The following is a 19,153-nucleotide window of genomic DNA, read 5'->3' on the forward strand; positions in this document are numbered from 1 at the left end:
TCAAGAGATTAGAGTCATGGATGCTGAGAGTTTCAAAGGGCCTTAAAGGAAAACTCTAGGAAAAGCCTACAGTATGATAGATGTCTGTGCCTAGGGCCCCTACTCCAAGTGCAAACCCAAGTCCTCCTGCTATAGCTGTGACATCAGAGGAGTTAGAAGGCAATCTCATTGCCATACCTAAACTTTAACTCAGAGAAGACAGAGATCTCATCCTTCTGTTAACCACTGTATCCCCACACCTAGAACGATGCCCAACATTTGGATTGTGTTCCATAAAAGTCCACCAAATGAATGAATGACTGAAGGACCAAGTTCCAAGATGACCCTGCAAGCATAGGCCTTTGCCAAACAAGCAGACACTCACTTAGCCCCGCGCTCTCTCTCCTTTTGCTTCTCTCTTTTTCCCTTTGCTTTTTTGTCTATCTATCAGTTTTATCTACTTCTCTGTCAATTCCCCCAAGTCTCTCTGCTCCTCATCTCTCTTGCTGACCCTTGTGAGGCTTCTCTACTCCTACTCTCTCAATTTTTCTTCTCTCTCCATCTCATGCCTCTGCTTTACCTGACTCCCTCTGTCTCTCATCCCCTTTTCTTCATCTCTCCTTTCTCCCTTTGTACCTCTTCCTCCCACCCCCTCACCTCACAGGCAGATCCATTTTCATCTGTCCCTCTCCCTACCACTTACCTACCATACTATTCATTTGAAGGACATTTTATTTGTTACATCTATTGATTAAAAAGTTTTATGTTCCCTGTTCTTAATTAACTTATCATTCATTCTGCTCCCATATATTGCTGTTGCATATTTCAAACAATAGATAAATTGCTGATAAAGCTATTTGTAAATCAATGTTCTGTAAACTAAACCATATTTCAAGTGGACTAGAACTTGCTAGATAAAGGAATCTATGATGAAAAATTAAGCAATTTCCAATAATGCATATTTTTGTAAATCTAAAGTTTCAGAAAATAGCCATATAAAATAAAGCAAACTCATTTTAATGTCACCACAATCATTCTGCCCCAGTTTTGGTTGATCTCCTTGAGTTGGATATTATTTCTCAAAAAATGTCTGTAAAGGGGACTAAATTCTCCTGGGAGGCTCTTCTTTATGGAAATGGAATTGTTGGAAGATGAAAGATGAATGAGAACATGTTCAAAGTCTGCAAATTTATAAAAGGTAAAAATACAAAGAGTGTCCATTCATTATACATATGCCTGCTAGTTACTATTATATTCCAGGCACTCCAGTAAGTACTGAGGATAAAAACTTGATTAAGACATAGTGCTTGCCCTCAAGGACTCACAATCTGATAGGGGACGGAAACACATAATTTCAAGACAATTAAGTATTTCAAATAATAGTAGCACACATGTTTAAGAAGGCTTGGCAGTGGCACCAAGTGGGGAGAGCTGCACAAGAGCAGGAACTGAGTGTGTTTGATTGCTGTCTTATTGCCGGTGCCTAGCATGGAGCCCCGTTACATTAGACACACAACGAATATGTGTTATTAAATTGTTGAGTAATCTACTCCACTGTGGAGGGAGTGGAGGGAGTTGAAAGGAGCAAATCAATAAAGGCTTCATAAGTGAGGAGAAGATATGTGCACCGGGGCTTCAGGGAGGATGGATGGGATCAGCTTCTGGTGTGGAAGCTCCGAGTTTAAGGTACAGAGGTGAAGAAGAACTCTGTACATTCAAGAACTAATTTCAGGCAAGCACATGCCATTCACAAAAGCCTTCTCTCAGATTATCAGGAGGAGAGAGAACTTAATTTCTTTTATGTGTAGTTCACCATCTTGTTTTTTTCTCTTTATGTCTTTCTCTGTTTTACCATTGAGTTACTTCTTGTCTCCTTTATGCCTCTTTGTTGTAATTGGTCCCTCAAGGGTCTCTCTGTCTATTTCTCCCAAATGCCAGCTCTATCCTGCATAGACTCCTAAGTTACTGTTGTATCACAACTGTTTGAGGTAGTTCCCTACCATGGTGTGTGTTAGGGCAAATATGTGCTATGAATTCTAATATATCCTTGATTGCCCCTCAGAACCTGTTAGGTATTGTATACCTATTGTATTGGTTTCCATAGGCAGCATAAGCTTATATCCAGGATTTTCCAGGAAAGTTTTTATCACAAACACTCTCTTGTGTTGTTCCCTAACCTGCAGAGTCCCTGAAATTTAAATATTTCATCTCTTATCTCTGTCTCCCATCTGATCTGACAGCATGAAGCAGCACAAAATTCTTTTGTTAGGCCATGCGTCACATACAATTTTTGTTCCAGAAAATCTGAAGACCAGATTCAGGAGTCTTGTCTCCTATGACAATTTGTAAGTCCTAACATTTGCTGCAATAACTTCCCTACACTGAGGCTGCTCTAGGAACAGAAGCTGTGTGGTTGCAAGTGCTGTGCAGCATATTGGCTGAACACTGAAGGTCGTCAGCATTGCCCTTAGGGAGGGCAGGAGAGATGATACAGGTGGCAAGGCAGGACATACAGCATATGGGCTTTGCAGCCAGACAGGCTGAAATTCTAATTTCATCTCTACCACTTCCTAACCAAGCAATTGCCTCCCACAGAGGCTGATATCAGCCCATCTAAGTGCTCTTCCTCCTCCACTTGGGGATGAAATGGAACCAGGAGGCCCTCTCCTTGCAGTTGAAGCTTGTCCCCCAATATTACCTAACGCAGTAATGACATAGGTGCCTGCCTCTGGCCTTCTCCACCCCAAGGCTACCTTCTGTCAACAGCCACACATGCTCCTATATCACCTTCATTTGGCGGCATGGCCCACATACTAGTCCTTGTCTCCTCTGATTAGTATCCCATTGACTCTCCCTGCTCTGGGGTCTTCAAGCAATAATTCCCCAAAGTTTGTCTCTGACCCACACAACTCCTGCAGCTTCATCTGAAGTCCTGACCTAGGGGTCAGAAGCTAAGAAAGGGCTCTTGGCAAACCTTAGATTTTCAACCTGGCTATCCGATGCTCATGTTTCTCACCCCTAAGGAATGCTGCACAACATGACGTAAGTCAGTCCCACACAGAGGGGCCCACCCCATAGAGGAAGGCACTCCTCCTCTTCAGCCACATAACTGCAAGGCCCTGTCTTTTCCCACATTACATACACCACATGTGCCAATTCTTCCGACCAAGTTAATGCCCTCTAGAAAGCTGCCTACACACTGCCAAGTTCAGCAACTGCTTGTCCCCAGTTCTCCTTCCTTGCTTGTCTTCCCCTCCTCCAATAGCCCCACTGTCTTCTTACAGATCTTACTCTTTCATTTATTCTTCGCTCTATTCTCCTATCACATGCCTTGGTCATTTTATGGAAATATAAAGGCCACACATTTCATCCAAGTTACACAAGACTCTCTTAATTCTGACTCCTAAGGGCTGCAGGGCAGCTGTCTGAAGCCAGAGCATAAGAAGGACTGCAGAGAACAGTGTGGGCAGTCATTTTCTAAGAACTAAAATACGCACCCAATTTACATGACTATTTGCATTTGTGTATAAATTATACATCAATATGTATCCTCCCAAGACAGTGAGTTACTAAAATAATTTTGCTACTTTCAACTTGTCATTGCTCAATTTTTCCTCTCTCCCACTTGCAACAACACCCACACACATCTTTCCAGCCCTCAGAAGTTAGTGATAAAAAAGAGGGGAGAAAAGAAAACATAAGATAGAATGAGGTAGAGGAGAAAATATAACAAAGGAAGGAATAAAGATGAGAAAATATCAATGCAATAATAAATACTTGAGTAATTAAATAAAGGGTACCACTGTAATGAGCTTATGGTGATGATTATAAATACAATTGACTCCATAGCCAATGAAAGCAAAATAAATATAAAATCATATAAATGCTGCCCTAGCTGGTTTGGCTCAGTGGATAGAGCGTCAGCCTGCGGACTGAAGGGTCCCAGGTTCGATTCCAGTCAAGGGCATATACCTTAGTTGCAGGCACATACCCAGTAGGGAGTGTGCAGGAGGCAGTTGATCGATGTTTCTCTCTCATGGACGTTTCTAACTCTCTGTCCCTCTCCCTTCTCTGTAAAAAAAAAAATCAATAAAATATATTTTTAAAAAATCACATAAATGCAATCTTTCTAAAATTTCCTACCTATTTCAGATACTAGGGTTTAATTTCTAAAGAAAGTGTCTTTAATAGGTCATTCTAGAATGCATATATGGATTCAGCCTTTTAATAATAACCAAATGTCATAAAATAGTTCAGCTACAACTGTTTTATGCCCACATTAAACTGCTTTCTGTAAAAGGATCAAGCAAGACTAAGTGTGTAGTAGACAGTGCTCAACCTACAAACCACTTCCTTGAGAACTTCTCTCCCCCGCCCCATCCCATCTCACCCCAATTAGGCTGTTCAGGCAGCCATGTATTCACTACAGGACTCCTACATCCTTGACCAATCACAGTCTTTCTCCTAGGAATCTGGACTTGGGATGCGGAGATGATGGGTAGTTTGAGCTCTTCACTTGACTCAGGAGGTGAGTTTGCCCTTCTGGAACAGCCAACTTCAACTGGACAGAAGGAAGCACATATAACAAATGCAACCAGAGAGAAAGCCTGAGGCTGAAACGTGTCTCGGCCCAGGTTCTGAGGGTTCCTGGCCCAGGTTCTGAGGGTTCCCAGCTCCAGGTTGCAGCCCCCTTTTCTGCTCTTGGGAATCAGAGACACCCATGTATTCTTATAATAAACTCTCCCTTCTTGCTCCAGCCAGTTTGGGGAACTATCTGTTATTTGTACCAAAAGAACCTTGACTAAGACTATTTAATTCAATTAATCAGAGGCATTTTCAGTTTAATTTTGTATTTCTATTAATTTTTTAATATATTTGAAGTATTTTGTAGCTGATAAAATTTTGTTCATTTTCTGTCAAATAAGGTTGAATTATTTAGGAGATAGTCACTTTGTCTAAGGAGCTTCCCTTAATTGTGTTATATTTTCAGCCAATAAAATATCAGATACTGTAGGTATACATATCACTTTGTGTTACACAATAGATTATGACTTTGCGAATCACACATCTTGAAAAATAAAATACACTGAAGTTCAATAAAATTCTCACCCGTGGGTCTCACTTCTTCATTTCTGCCATCAAAATACCAATACCTCATTAAATGTGAACAAACATTGGAAATGTGCTAATTCAGTTAATAAATGCATAGAAAGAGCAAAGGCACAGATAATGGGGGCGGGGAGCAGCAAGAAGGAGGCAATAATACTAAAAAAGGAATAAGTCTAAGAAGTTCTGCAGGGCAGGCTGCAGGCTTGATAAGTAATTCATTACAGTAGAAAAGAAAGTAGAATGTGGTAGAGGATCCACAGGCCCTGAAAAAGGAATCTGGGCCTGTTCTCTCAGCCATGCTGTGTGAAGCTCTCACACTTTGGTACCAGAACCCCACTGAGTATTCTTTCTAATTGGTTGTATAGCCACAGGGTAAAGTCAATGTATGATCAAATGCACATCCTGCATATTGCACAATGTAAAAGCAGTAATTCTCAACTAATTGTTTTATGTCTCAACAAAGAAATACATTGCAAGCTCATACTAGCAACTGATATGATAATTAACACACCATTGATCCCTATGATAGACACAGACTGGAAACTGCACTTATGGATAAGAGACATGAGCCCTGCCTTCAGAAGGTACAGGTGTTAGTTCAGTCCTATGTCCATGCTCTACTGTCTCCACTCACTGATGCTAATACAACTGAAGTTGGATTGAAAAAACATAAAACTGCAATTATCATTATTAATAGTCAGTATCTGCTCTATGCCAGAGACTATATTAGGTGTTTTCTGTATAAATACTATATATAATTCTCTTTATAACTCTACAAGGTAGGTATTACTCTACCTATTTTATAGATAGGCAAATTGAGGTTCAAAGAAATTAAGTAATTTGCCCAAGTCCCATAGGAAGTAAATGAGGGAATCCAGGATTGAACCCAAATCCCTCTTAATCCTGAGTCTATCTATTTCTATTTCATCTGGACTCAACATAAATTTCATTAAACTGTCTCTGCAAAATAAAAAGAAAGGTGTTTGTTCAATCATTCAGTTGCTTATTCATTATGCTTTTATTGGGCACAACTTCAGAGGGCACCACCCAAAATGTATCCCACATTCACCCCTTCCTCTCTGCACAACAAGAACTGGTGCCCTGGAACTTTACAACTTACAGAAAATGTCTACCATTGGGCAAGGCATTCTGAATGACACCAAAGGAAGAAAGGAGCTTATTGTTGATTGCGGGGATACAGAAAATCATCATTAACAAGAGAAAATATAATAACGCCTCAGGCAGGGTAAAAATACATTGGGCATTCTAAAGCAAGCATCCAAGGGGCTGCTTGAGGAGATTAATAAAGGAGTCTTTTGAATACCATGAGTCATTTGCTGACTGCACAGGTGGCCTGACATGGCCCACTGCTGCCAAACACATTCAAAGACACCATGAGGAAACGAGGCGAGTGGGAAAAGCTTTTTACATTTTTTAATCTTCTGTGAATTATCTTTGTCTGTGCTATGAGTGGAAGCAAATCATTCTCCTGCCTCCTTCCAGTTTCACCGCCTCCCCCATTTCAACACACACATACACACACGTTACAATTTAAACTTATAATTCATATGTATCCTCCTTCATTTGGGTTTCAGTGATTTAATTTTAGGAAATGCGAATACATGTTCTCTTACTACCTTCCCTAGTTCAGCAATCACTTGTCAGTATACTGACTGTAGATGAAATTAAAGGACATCTGAAAAGACCTGTGATTCTAAGAATAAACATTAGAGAAGATTAAAAAGTAATAAATCCATATTTGGACACCAAGTAAACTTCCCTTAATGTTATTTATTTTTGGCTCATGGATAGCTGATAATGTGCTTCTAGAAAGTTAAATATAGTAGGTCAGGGATCCAATTTTTATATTTTTCACATATCTAACATGATCTATTGCTACCATTTCATAAAAATAAGAAATTGATGCTAACCACATATATATGTGACTGCATGCTCACGCGCACCATGCAAGTCCCCCACCCAGAGATAAACTGCCTCCGTTCTTCATTTCCCTCCTTCCACTGGTATCTAAGTTTTCACTGTTACCGAGGAAGGAAGATATTAATTTTTTGCTCTAGTAGTCAGAAGATTAGAAGCATTAAAACAGATGCACCACACAGTCATGTTTATTTGAAAATTTTTTATCTAAAGACCAAAAGGAAGCAAATCTAATTGATAGATACATGAAACAGAGCTGCATTCTCAAAAAGACTATTTTCTTGCTGCTGACTTTCCTCCCTTGCTCTATGTAACACCTCATCTTTGCAAATATAGAGTTTGCTTTCTAATGAATCTCAGGAAATCCTCCCTGTCACTCAGCCTTCCAGGGAGCAGTCCTCTATGGCATGGCATGTCCCTTCACAGGTGGCTACGCCTGCCGAGAAGACACCAGAGATTCCACAGTGGGAGGAAAACCCACAAAACAGAAGGCTAAAGTCAAGGGGAGAGCTAAATGAGGAAAGCTGTCTTAGTTAAGGGAGGAAGGAGGTTGGGAAGACAGCACAGAGAAAAAAAGACCCGATCTGGAGAAACACAGTTGACCTTTTCAGGACAAAGTGAGATGCACTGAGCAGTGCCTTAGAGCCAACAAAACCTACCTGATCCTTAGAAACCTGGACTTTGTGAAATGCAGACTCTTGCTCGCCGCCCCCCCCCCCCCTCCCGCAACCCCCCGAACAAAAAAAAACCAAAAAACTGCTGAATCCAAACCTCTGGTAATGAGCCAAGGAATCTGGACATTTTCAAAATGCAACAGGTGAGAGAGCTTATTCAGTTTGGAACCATGGCCTTTAAGACATGCACGTTCATACTGTTTTGTCCAAGTAGAAGCCAGTCTCAGCACTGTTGTTGCAGATCCTGGAGGAGGGACAAGCCACTGGGACCTCTGAGACCCGGGTTCAGGTGGGAAACTGAGGGGCAGGGGAGCAGCTGTTCTCCATGAGCAAACGCTAACGGGAGAGGGATATCATTCAGACATGAGTTCACAGCTCTGGAATTAGTGGCAAGAGCAGCAATGGAAAGGGAAATCACATGCAGAAGATATTATACAGGAACATTTCATGGAATGTGTTGGTTAAACACATACAGTTAAATATGAAATATGTTCAGACATAGTGATTCTGAGGTTTGGATTTGTGTCCCGGAGCCAGCTTTTTCTCTCCGTCTGCATAACCATCACCCTTTTCCTTCTCTGGACTATTGGAATAGCCTCCAGACCAGTGTCCGTATGTCCATTTTGCCCATTCCCTGTCAATCCATTCTCTTCCCTGCAGACTCTGATCATCTAAAAATAAAAACCTGATTGTGTTATTCCCTTACTCAGTATGCTGCAATAATTCTTAGGGTAGAGGTCAAAGTCCATAATATGACTTTCCATAATCAAGGCCCTTCATGATCTGCCTCCGCCTCCTCTCTTGCTACTCTCCCTTCCAGGTCACTTTCATACCTACATCGTTTTCTTCATTGCTTTGAATCACACAGTTTCCTCCCAGACCCAAGACTTTAAGGAATGCTATTTTTTATGCCTGGATGCCCCTCTCCAGCCCTGAATCATCATTCAAATCTCAGGTCAAACATCAGTTCTGCAGAAAAGATTTCCCTCTCCTCCCAGTCTAAGTCAGGTCTTCATACTCCCTGCACTCTTCCTCTGCTGTTCTTTTCCTGCATGCAGTAAGGTATATTTTTGTGAGTGTGTAATTAATGTCTGACTCTCCCTTTGGGATCCAAACTCCACTAAGGAAGGACCATATGTTTTAGTTCATAATCTATCAAGCACCTAGAACAACAGTGTCTAAAATATAGTAGCTACTTGTGTTTGCTGGCAGTGGGAGGGGGCAATATATTTGACTGAGTAAGAGAATAAGAGTACCATGAAGAAGCATGGAAATCAGGAAAGGAAAATAAAATGAAGTGTTTCATTTCAAGTATTGATGCTGGTTGATAGCAACAAAAGCAGGTGGACTTAAGTAAAGATAATAAAAATTACAATGACATTTGACTTTAACAGACAATTGATAATGTATGTTGTACTCTAGGGCTGAAAATAAAGACTTGGATCCTATCCTAACATATAAAAAGCCAGGGGCCGTCCCGACTTAAATGACCGGATGGACAACAGAACAGCAGGCTAGGGTCCCAGCCAGCGCAGCCGGAGTGAGTCTGTTCCGGCTGGCGCGGCGGGAGTCAGTCCTGGGTCCTGGCTGGAGTCGGGGGAGTGAGTCAGGATCCCAGCCAGTGCAGCAAGAGTGAATCCGGGTCCCAGCCGGTGTGGCGGGAGTTAGTCCAGGTCCTGGTCGCCCATGGCACAGCTGCAGGAGGGAGTTGTGGGAACGGAGCCATGCTGCCATCAGACTGGCCTCTGGGTCCCTCCTCCCTCCTGCAGGCTCCGGGGAATCAGAGCCATGCTGTGATCAGACTGGCCTCTTGGTCCCTCCCCTCACCCGCAGGCTCCAGGGAACTGGAGCCATGCTGCGATCGGACGAGCCTCTGGTTTTCTCCCCCTGCCCACAGGGTCTGGGGAACCAAGCCAAGCCTTTGCACCCCATGCCTGTCGTAGAGGGAGGCGACCAGTGGCAGGGGAGAAGGGGCAGCACTGCACAGATGACAAGCAGTGGCAGCGGTGGGGGTGGGGCCAGATACCTGTAGCCAAGGGAAGGAAATACCCGATAGGCCCTGATCTCAGGCCAAGCCTAGGGACCCTACCCGAGGCATCCCGGATTGTGAGAGGGTGCAGGCTGGGCTGAGAGGCACCCCCCCCCCCCCACCCCGTCTACCCCCAAGTGCACGAATTTTTGTGCACAGGGCCTCTAGCAATTAAATAAGAGATAGTTAAATCCTGAGAAATTCAAATGCAAAAGTACATATAAACAATATCAGAGAACCAAATATTGAGCCTTATGGATGGTGACATTTTGTTCTTATTACGAGACACTAAAGAAGTTACTAATGCCCTTGGGGGTGGGAGGGCCAAGTGAGAGAAGGATGGACCAGAGGACATAACCAACCATCATGGTGTAGTAAAACATAAAGCACTAAGGAGGGGTTTTCCAGAAATGAACTATCAAAGAAGTCAACTACTGTGGAGAATATAGGGATGGTGAGTGTCAAACAGGCCACTGGTATTGGCACAAGTTTACTCCTCAAAGAGCTGAGCACTCAAAACCTTATCAGGAAGGATGGGTAAGAGTATCAGGAAGGTAGATAAAAGCCTATTTCCAAACACCTCCCACCTGTACTTCTGCAAATGTAACCCCAGCATCTTGGTTAGGTCATTGTGCCCAGCACTAGGCAGATTAGAGGCTCTTGGGGTGGCAAATGAAACTCAGTTTCCTCCTCAGACACTTGAACTCTACTCTCAGGTTGTTCATGAGCATCTATCCTGAATACTTGCTGACCTGCACACACTGTGTACTCAGACATGGTTATTCACCTTGCTTTCCTATACCCTTATGAATGGAGACATTTTGTTCTTATTAAGAGATACTAAAAAAGTCACCAACAATGAAAGAGTTTTGCCCAAATCTTCCCCAGATTAGAACTCAAACTGATTCTAATCTGAACCAATTATGTCACACATCCTCAATGGATGTTTACTGACCCTGATGGTGAAGTTATTTATGGCCTTTGATTTATCGGCACTGTACACATTTTGATTTCAGCAGAGCGGAACTGGTAGTGTTATAAATATCTGTGAAATATTTCATCAAGTGTAAATGCAAAAATCCAAATATATAGCGACATTTCTTCTTGAGATGCTAATTGACAAACATAAAGGGAGAGTGGTTGGGGGCAAACACTGAAAATGTCAGTTGTTGAAGGTTTATATTTGTCTGTAATAACCCTGACACCCTAAAATGTATAAACAATGAGTAAGATAAAAATCAGAGGTCACTTATTTGAGTTTTCATAAAACCATAAGGTAATACCAGAGATCAACATATGTACCCTACCATCTAGCTTAATGCTCAGGAAAAAAAAAAGAGGGCTGAAAAAAATGGAATTGACCACATAAAAAACTACTTCCTCTCAGTATTGATTAGCGGTTATATGAAAATCTTGTTACAGAAAAGAGTTCTACGTCACTGTTACTGCCCACCCACCCCATCTCTCCCTTTTAGGTCCAGTTCACTTGTCAAATGTGCCCACCTCTAAACAAGCTCATCCATGGACCTTTAGGACCAGTCACATAAGTGGTCAATTATCAAAATGTTCACATATGATTTTAGGGATCCATGACTAAGCCCAGGGAGAAGGTAGAAAGAGAAAAGGAAGTTAAACTCCCCCACCCCCCTTGTTCTGATATCCTCAGCCTTGCCATCCCTACACTCCTGTCCACTCAAAGGAGAAATGAGCTCATTACAAGTGGCCCTGGATATATGAAGTCCTAATGGCTTTAACTGTCAGAAATTTCATGATAAACCAATAGTGTATCATCTAGAAGTAAAAGAAAGTAGATGGCAGTCCCTCTCTCTCCTCTCTATATTCAGACCACACATCTGACATCTGCAATCCACCCTAGGAGCCATTTGTAAGGGATGTAGACAACCTGAAGTAAATTTAAATCTCAGTAGACAGAAGCCCTCAAAACAATGTCATATGAAGACAAGTTGAAGGAATTGGGGATATTCTGCTTAGAGAAGAGTAAGATGGGGTGGGGTGTAGTGTGGAGAGATAGGAAGGCAACAGTGCAGTTGAGCTGCACCAATGTCAGTGGTGTATCCATCTTCCCCACCAGACTGTAAGCGTCATGGGTGCAATGACCATATTTTATTTATGTTGGGGACTCAGGGCAGGTCTGTGCCTATAATAAGTACTCAGTAAATATTTGGTTAAAAAGTGAATTACTGATAATTGCCATCAAATTTCAACCATGTGGAAAGGTGAGATTTGTTCTTTGTGCTCCCAAATAACAGAATTGAGAACAATGGGTAGAAGAAAGAATTTCCTATAGAGCTCTTCTTTAGAGAGTGACCAGTTCTTCCTGGGAGGTATCTAATGGAGACCAGCCAAATTTTGGGCACTGACAATGATTCAGAGGAGATTTAAGTATCAAGTGGGTTTATGTTGATCATGGCTCTCAATATTGGCTGCATATTAAAATCACTAAGGGTTTTGTTTGTTTGTTTTTTGTTTTAATACAGCTACCTAGGCACAATCACCAGAAATTTTGTTTCATCTGGTCTAGGGTAGCGATTTTCAACTGGTGTGCTGCCAGAATTTTTAAAACATGCAATACCTGACTATTTCATTCCAGCACTGACCTCTTTTCCATTAAATTTTCAAATTTAAAAAAGAAAGAAAGAAAACAGCCAACACAATAATAGCTGTCTGGTGTGAATGAATCAAAATTATACTTTTTTTTGTCAGATAGGCAAAAAATATATTTTTGGGTGTGCCACAGAATTTTAGTAATTAGTTTATGTGTGCCATGAGATGAAAAAGGTTGAAAATTGCTGGTCTAAAGCATTTTAAAACACTCTCCAGATGATTCTGATGTGCAACTGCTACTTCAAACTTAGCCTGATTCAACATCTGAGGAAATGAGCACTTCCATTCAAAACACTCAAATTTTGACTGACTGCCCAATCCATTACACGTTCTCTAACACTGGTTAAACTAATGAGGCATATAAGGCAATATTCCAAACAGAAAGATAGAAAATTGAGAAAGACAAGCAGACAGAGAGAGAGAGAGAGAATGGAGGGAAGAGAGAGAGAGAGAGAGAGAGAGAGAGAGAGAGAGAAGCACATAATCATTATCTTAGTTTCTAGTTTGCAAAAATCTAAATAATTGAATTTTCACTTTATAAACAGTATTGGCTGTCCAAACATGCAAAGCTCTTCTCCTGAAGTTTCCTGATATAGAATCCCCAGCAGTTGGATCACCAGTAGGTATGGATTTAATCAAAGGCCTCAGAATTCTCAAACCTCAAAATGCGGTTTGAGACCTCTCAGCTCGAAGACTAAAAATATCAAGTGGTAATGGGAGCGTACATATGGTTGTTAGAATGCAAGTAGGTGACAATCAGATAATTTCATATGCTGCTTTTTATCCTGAACTATTTTTGTAAAAGTCTGCTCTTTAGTAAATGAATTATTCACTTATATTCTAACTGTATTTTAAATATGCCACATTGAAAGCAGGGTAAGATATATTTAAAGAATATGTTATCACTTTTTAATAGGTTGAAAGTGGCTTGGGGTGTTGGTCTAGATAAAATAAACCAGTCAGCTGCACATCTATAAAAACAGAAGGGATGGGCACTGAACTTCCCTTTAATCCAATAACTGGAGGCAAATTCCATGCGACAGCTTCTTAGTTCAGGTGGCCCTCACTTGCTTTCTATGTTCCTTATTTTGGCACCTGAGCCTGTGCAGTATTTGGCTGCCACTACCTGTAGCTCCCAATGATTGGGAATTCAACTCATTTACATTCACTTTCTTAGGAGAGAACATAATGCTAGAATAATGCATATCATTAAAACATAAGGTCTTAAAAACACAGTGAGACAAAGATAATTAATTTCCAACATAGAAAGTTGGAGGTGGGAAGGCACAATGCCATGTCCACAGTCAGTACTCAAGGATTCTAGAATGCAGTGGAAAAAGGTCAGTTCAAACAGAGGCAAGTATGTGGTATCTATGATCCAAATAACACAGACATGTTTAAAAAGAATGGTTAGGGGTGATTTCCTATATTCTTGGTAAACAGTTTAAGAAATTAAAAACATTACCTTCAAAAATAAAAATCCTACCTGGCACTTTTTAATAAACTCACAGCCCTCAAAATTTATTTTTAAGACTATTGTCTTTTCTTATTCTGTTAATTTATAATAAATTCTATAAGATAGCAGGAATAGGGGTAGGAAGCTCTGGGGTGAATGGGATTTTCCATTTTAAATAGGATGATCAGGGAAGGCCTCCCTTAGAAGGTGACATGTGAGCAAAGACCCTAAGGAGTGAAGGAACTATGAACCAATCTGGAGAGAGAAAGTGCCAGGCAGAGGGAACTGCAGTGAAAATCTCATGGGCAAGAATGTGACTGGAGTATCAGAAGCCATTGTGGGCACTGACAACAGGTAGTGAGAGAGAAGGAGACTATTAGGACATTAGCTCAGAAACAGGTGACGAGCCATGTAGGCCTTTAAGAACCGAGTGAACTGGGGACCTCCCTTCCAGGTTTGGAGTAGAGGAGTACCATATCTGACTTTGGTTTTTAAAGGATCACTCAGCCTGCGATGTTGAAACTTAGCAGTCGAGGGCCAGAGCAGAAGCAGGGAGACCATTCAGGAAGGACACTGCAATAAAGCAGGTGAGAGAGGACTGTCTTCAGAACCAGGGTAAAGAGCAGGCGAGGGGGATTAGATGTGGTCAGATTCTGGATTTTTAGGTATTTTGAAGAGGAAACCAATAAGCTATTCTGATGCACTGAAAGTAGGATATGAGGTTAAAAAATAAGTTAAGGATGGTGTCAAGAGCATGGGCCCAAGCAACTGAAAGGGAAGAGTTGCCCTTTACTGGTAAGGAAAGACGAGCGGGGGCATGTGTGGGGAACAGAAGTTCAATATGAGACATATTAAGTTTTCAACATGCCTATTACAAATTAAAGTGCCGAGTCAAGCACATGATTGTGTGCATTTCAAGTCTATCTGAAAGTTGCAGGCCAGAGATATCAATTTGGGAATCTTCAGCAGACAGAAAGTATTTAAATCCATGAGTCTGGGTGAGCATGAGTGTAGGCAGAATAAGGACGGCATCCGAGGACTGAACCCTGGAGAGCCCAATATTTGGAGGTCAAGAAGAACAACAAGCACCGATCAAAGGGACTGAGATGGAGTGGCCACTGACCAGTGACGTGTGAGGAAACCAGAGAGTATGCTGTCCTGGAAGCCCAGGGAAGAAATTGTTTCAAGTAAGAGTATAACCGGACATGTTAAATGCTGTGCCAGAGCGATTAGAAGCTGGCTGAGACCTGACCTTTGTGTTTAGCAATGGGGTGGGCACTAGTGGTCATTATTTGAGTAGCTTGGTTGGAATAGAGGAGGTAAAAAGCTTGCACAGAATGAACTCAAGACAGGAGCAGAGTAAGTGGAACGAGCAGGTATAGACAATCCAAGTAGCCATCACTGATTGCAGGAGACAATGAAGAACTAAACAGACATATCCCCCGAATTAAGTAGAACTCAGTATATATAAAATGGGCCCATATTCCTGTTCTCAGAGGAAGGAAAAAATTGCTCATCATTTTGTAATAAGGTGAGACATTTTTTTAACTGCTCATTTTGTCAGCCTACCCAGCTTCTGAATTGAAAGTCACAGTGTTCCTGTTCAATTTGAAAAGCTCAGGTGACAGGCTTGGATTCAGTTCCATGTTCCTAGGCCATAGAACAAACCCAGTCCCCAAAAGACTCAGCCCTCTACCCAATCAATAAATTGCAGTCAATGCCCTTAGGGAAAATGGTCTTGGATGAAACTCCCAGTTAGCAGCCAATCCAAGCCCATTAACTTCCACATCTGGAAACAGGCGAGTAAAGAACATAAGGCTGATGGCTTCAATTCAGTTCTCATTTATCAGAATCACAATAACCTGACTCAAGGATATACAATTCAGGGTGATTGGATGAAATTGCTGAGTAGAGGTCCAAGACCGAAATAATGAAGCTGAAGGTCAGGATCCACAATTACTGGTACAGTTGTTTCAAAGGACCAGGTATATTGTCATGGAGCAAGAATAAAGGGCACCCAGAGGCTCTAACCCAGACAAGCCATCAGGCTGATGCAGCACCCTATCATTTGCCTCACCCCTGTGACTTCTGACTCTTCATATCATTAAAAATATGCATAACAACAGTGATTACCAGAAACCTTATATTTCTATAGCTTAATTCCCTCCAAAATGTTTACTGTCTATGCTTTTCATTTGAGTCCCTTAGCAGGCATTTCATAGATAGAAAAACTGAGCTTGGAGAGGGTGAGGTACACAGAACAGTAGATGGTGAGGGCCAATGAAGAGCATACTTTGCTTCAGTGAATAACAGCCCCCCCCCCCCCCCAATTAGGAAAAGAATTGGCTATTTGAGTAATCAACTTTGGAGATTATATGTGATAGAATGAAAAATGTTTTATCTGTTAACATCAGAATTCTTCTAAGGGGAAAAACTATCTGTGGTTAGGAAAATACTTTGATAAATAGCAGATCCTGGTTTGCCCAGCATAATCCCAATGTTTTCCTTTTGTCTTAGAGAAATAATTAATATTGCCCACTTTTACCTTCAAACGTGTTCTAGTTCTTAGATGTGATCACCTTATTGAGATGTGTTTGCTACTACATATAAGCTATCTGAAAAGAGGCAGGGAGGAAGGGAGGTCAGATCCTACCCCAAAGCAAGGGTTAGCAGGCAGTCAATTGTTGGTCAAACTGTTATGCATTTGACATAAGTAGGAATGGAAAGAAGAGCCAGAAGAAAGAAGAGAAGAGAGTAGATTTGTAAGAAGAAAGAAGAGAAGTGAGTAGAGTTGCAAGAAGCTAGGCAAATAATGTTTGGCTGGGACACCGTGTGGAGTTAACTCCCAAATCCCCAGTTGCAAGGTAACCTTAGGACAAGATATCTTGTCAAGGTTTCCAATTTGAAATTATTTTTATTCCTAAAATGTAAAAACTTGCCTTGCCCTTCTTTCCACCACTTCAATCAAGTCTACTATACATGTAAATGCTTGAAGTAAGTAAGGTGCTGTTGTTGTTTTGTTTGTTTTGTGTGTGTGTGTGTGTGTGTGTGTGTGTGTAGAAATGAAGGAAATAAGTTTCACAGCTAAGATACACAGAACAAAGAGAACACACAAAGGACAAGTGATAATGCAAAGCCAAAATACAGAGGACCAGAAGTTTAGAGTCAGAGGTGACCATGAACATGCCCTCCAGGAATTCCCAAAACCCACAGAGCCAAGTATGGAACTTTGGGACAATGTCCTGCAATTCTCACAGAGCAGAAACACCCAGTTCACACTGGGGCTGCATAACAATAGGGATTGACATTTGTTTGATTACTCAGTAAAGTCAGTTAAAGTTTCTTAAACATTTTATTAAGACTTAAACCTACACATGTACATTTATTCTCCAATGTATGGTATTCATGTGGAGCAGCGGTTCTCAACCTGTGGGTCACGACCCCTTTGGGGGTCGAATGACCCTATCACAGGGGTCGCCTAAGACCATCAGAAAACACATATATAATTACTATTGTTTTGTGATTAATCACTATGCTTTAATTATGTTCAATTTGTAACAATGAAATTGGGGGTCACCACAACATGAGGAACTGTATTAAAGGGTCGCGGTATTAGGAAGGTTGAAAACCACTGTGTTGGAGCCAAGGCTGCTCCTTTGTCCATGAATCTGTCGACTGGAGTTCCCTATTGTCTTTCTTGTATAAACCGAATCCAGAATAATGCAGAATCTAATTTCATTAGAAGAGACTCTAATTTCTTTAGAAGAAGCTCTCCTAGATTTGTGATATTTTTCTAATCTTTCACAGCGGTATACCCATCCCTAATTTGATGACAATTTTTCTTAGCAACTTGTTTTATCAATTCTTTCCAAAGAAACTTAGCTTTCTTGGATATGTTTTCTTCTTGCATTAATGGCCTACTAGTTTAATATTTAATAAAATCATATAATTATGAAAACAAATACAATTGGCATAAACAAGTTTGCAACAACTGCAGCTGACTCTTGAGAGGTGGAGAAGTCATCCGTGGGAGCAGGCGTGGTTGGTGTATGAGAGCTCTCCATTTGCCATGACTCCGGGCAGTGTCTGTGTTTTCAGAGGAAAGGGAGAGCTCTACTATTCCAAGAAGCCTAGTAAGTGGAGGTGATTTTAAAAGCTTCTTTTTAGTTTATTCAAAATTTTCCTGAAGAGTTTAACAGCTTGTCAATGCACAGCACATGGGAACTATGGCCATGCTCTCCTCCCACCAGTGACTGCATCCCTGCCAACCCAAGATCTCCATTCACTGAGTAGACCTGGCCCAGAGGCGGAGACCCACTTACCCTCACAGGGAAAAAAATCACTCCCATTCCTAACTGAACAATCAGAGTGTGTGGTGGGCTCTCACATAGGTTCAACCTTCAATGAAGCCCCTTAAAAGAAGCCAAACTGCACCAAAGGCTGGACAGAACAGCTCCAGGAGATTCTCAGCAAGACGAAACATTTCGTGGTAATGACTAAACACGTGTATTCAATGTAAATTAGGACTCTCTTCAGCTGGAAAGGGCAAAGAGCTAAATCTAAGTCGCAGCCAGAGAAAGCACACTTCCTCCTAATCAGAAGAGCACAGTCAGGGTGCAGTGGAGCAGGTAAATGAACGCGTGTGTATAATTAGGATCTTTTTTCTTTTTCTCCAAAGTGTGAAGAAGGAAAGGTTGGCATGTGAGGGGAAGGAAGTTAAAACTTCTGGGAGATGACTTCCTTGGTCACCTGAGGAGACAGGTTAGCCTTGATAACTGTCCTGGTAAAGAGCTGAGGATATCGGCAGCCCGAGGAAGTACATGAACTAAAGGGGCTTCTGATGTCAGAAATTCTTAAGTGATGATAGCATTCTTTAAAGTTATAGATTTTTTAAAAGATTGAAATCAATCACCATAAGCAGTTAATAAGCAAGATTTCTAACTATACCTAGGTTTTATGTTTAAATTTACTTTAGCCCTAGCCAGTTTGGCTCAGTGGATAGAGCATCTGCCTGCGGATTGAAGGGTCCTGGGTTTGATTCTGGTCAGGGGCACATGCCCGGGTTGCAGGCTTGATCCCCAGTAGGGAGCGTGCAGGAGACAGCCAGTCAATGATTCTCTCTCATCATTGATGTTTCTATCTCTATCCCTCTCCATTCCTCTCTGAAATAAATAAAAATATATAAATTAACTTTAATATTTACTCTGCTTATATATTCTTCATGATGGGAAATTTAGTACAAAGGTTGTTATTTGTATAAGAAAAAAAATGTACCATTGTCTCTGGGACTCAACCTCAACAGTGGTCCAGTTGGGAATTCACAGATGAAGCAGTTAAATTAAT

Source organism: Myotis yumanensis, unplaced genomic scaffold, assembly GCF_028538775.1.
Source record: "Myotis yumanensis isolate MYYU_CA2020_CCGP unplaced genomic scaffold, mMyoYum1.0.hap1 SCAF_2, whole genome shotgun sequence".
Lineage (NCBI taxonomy): Eukaryota > Metazoa > Chordata > Mammalia > Chiroptera > Vespertilionidae > Myotis > Myotis yumanensis.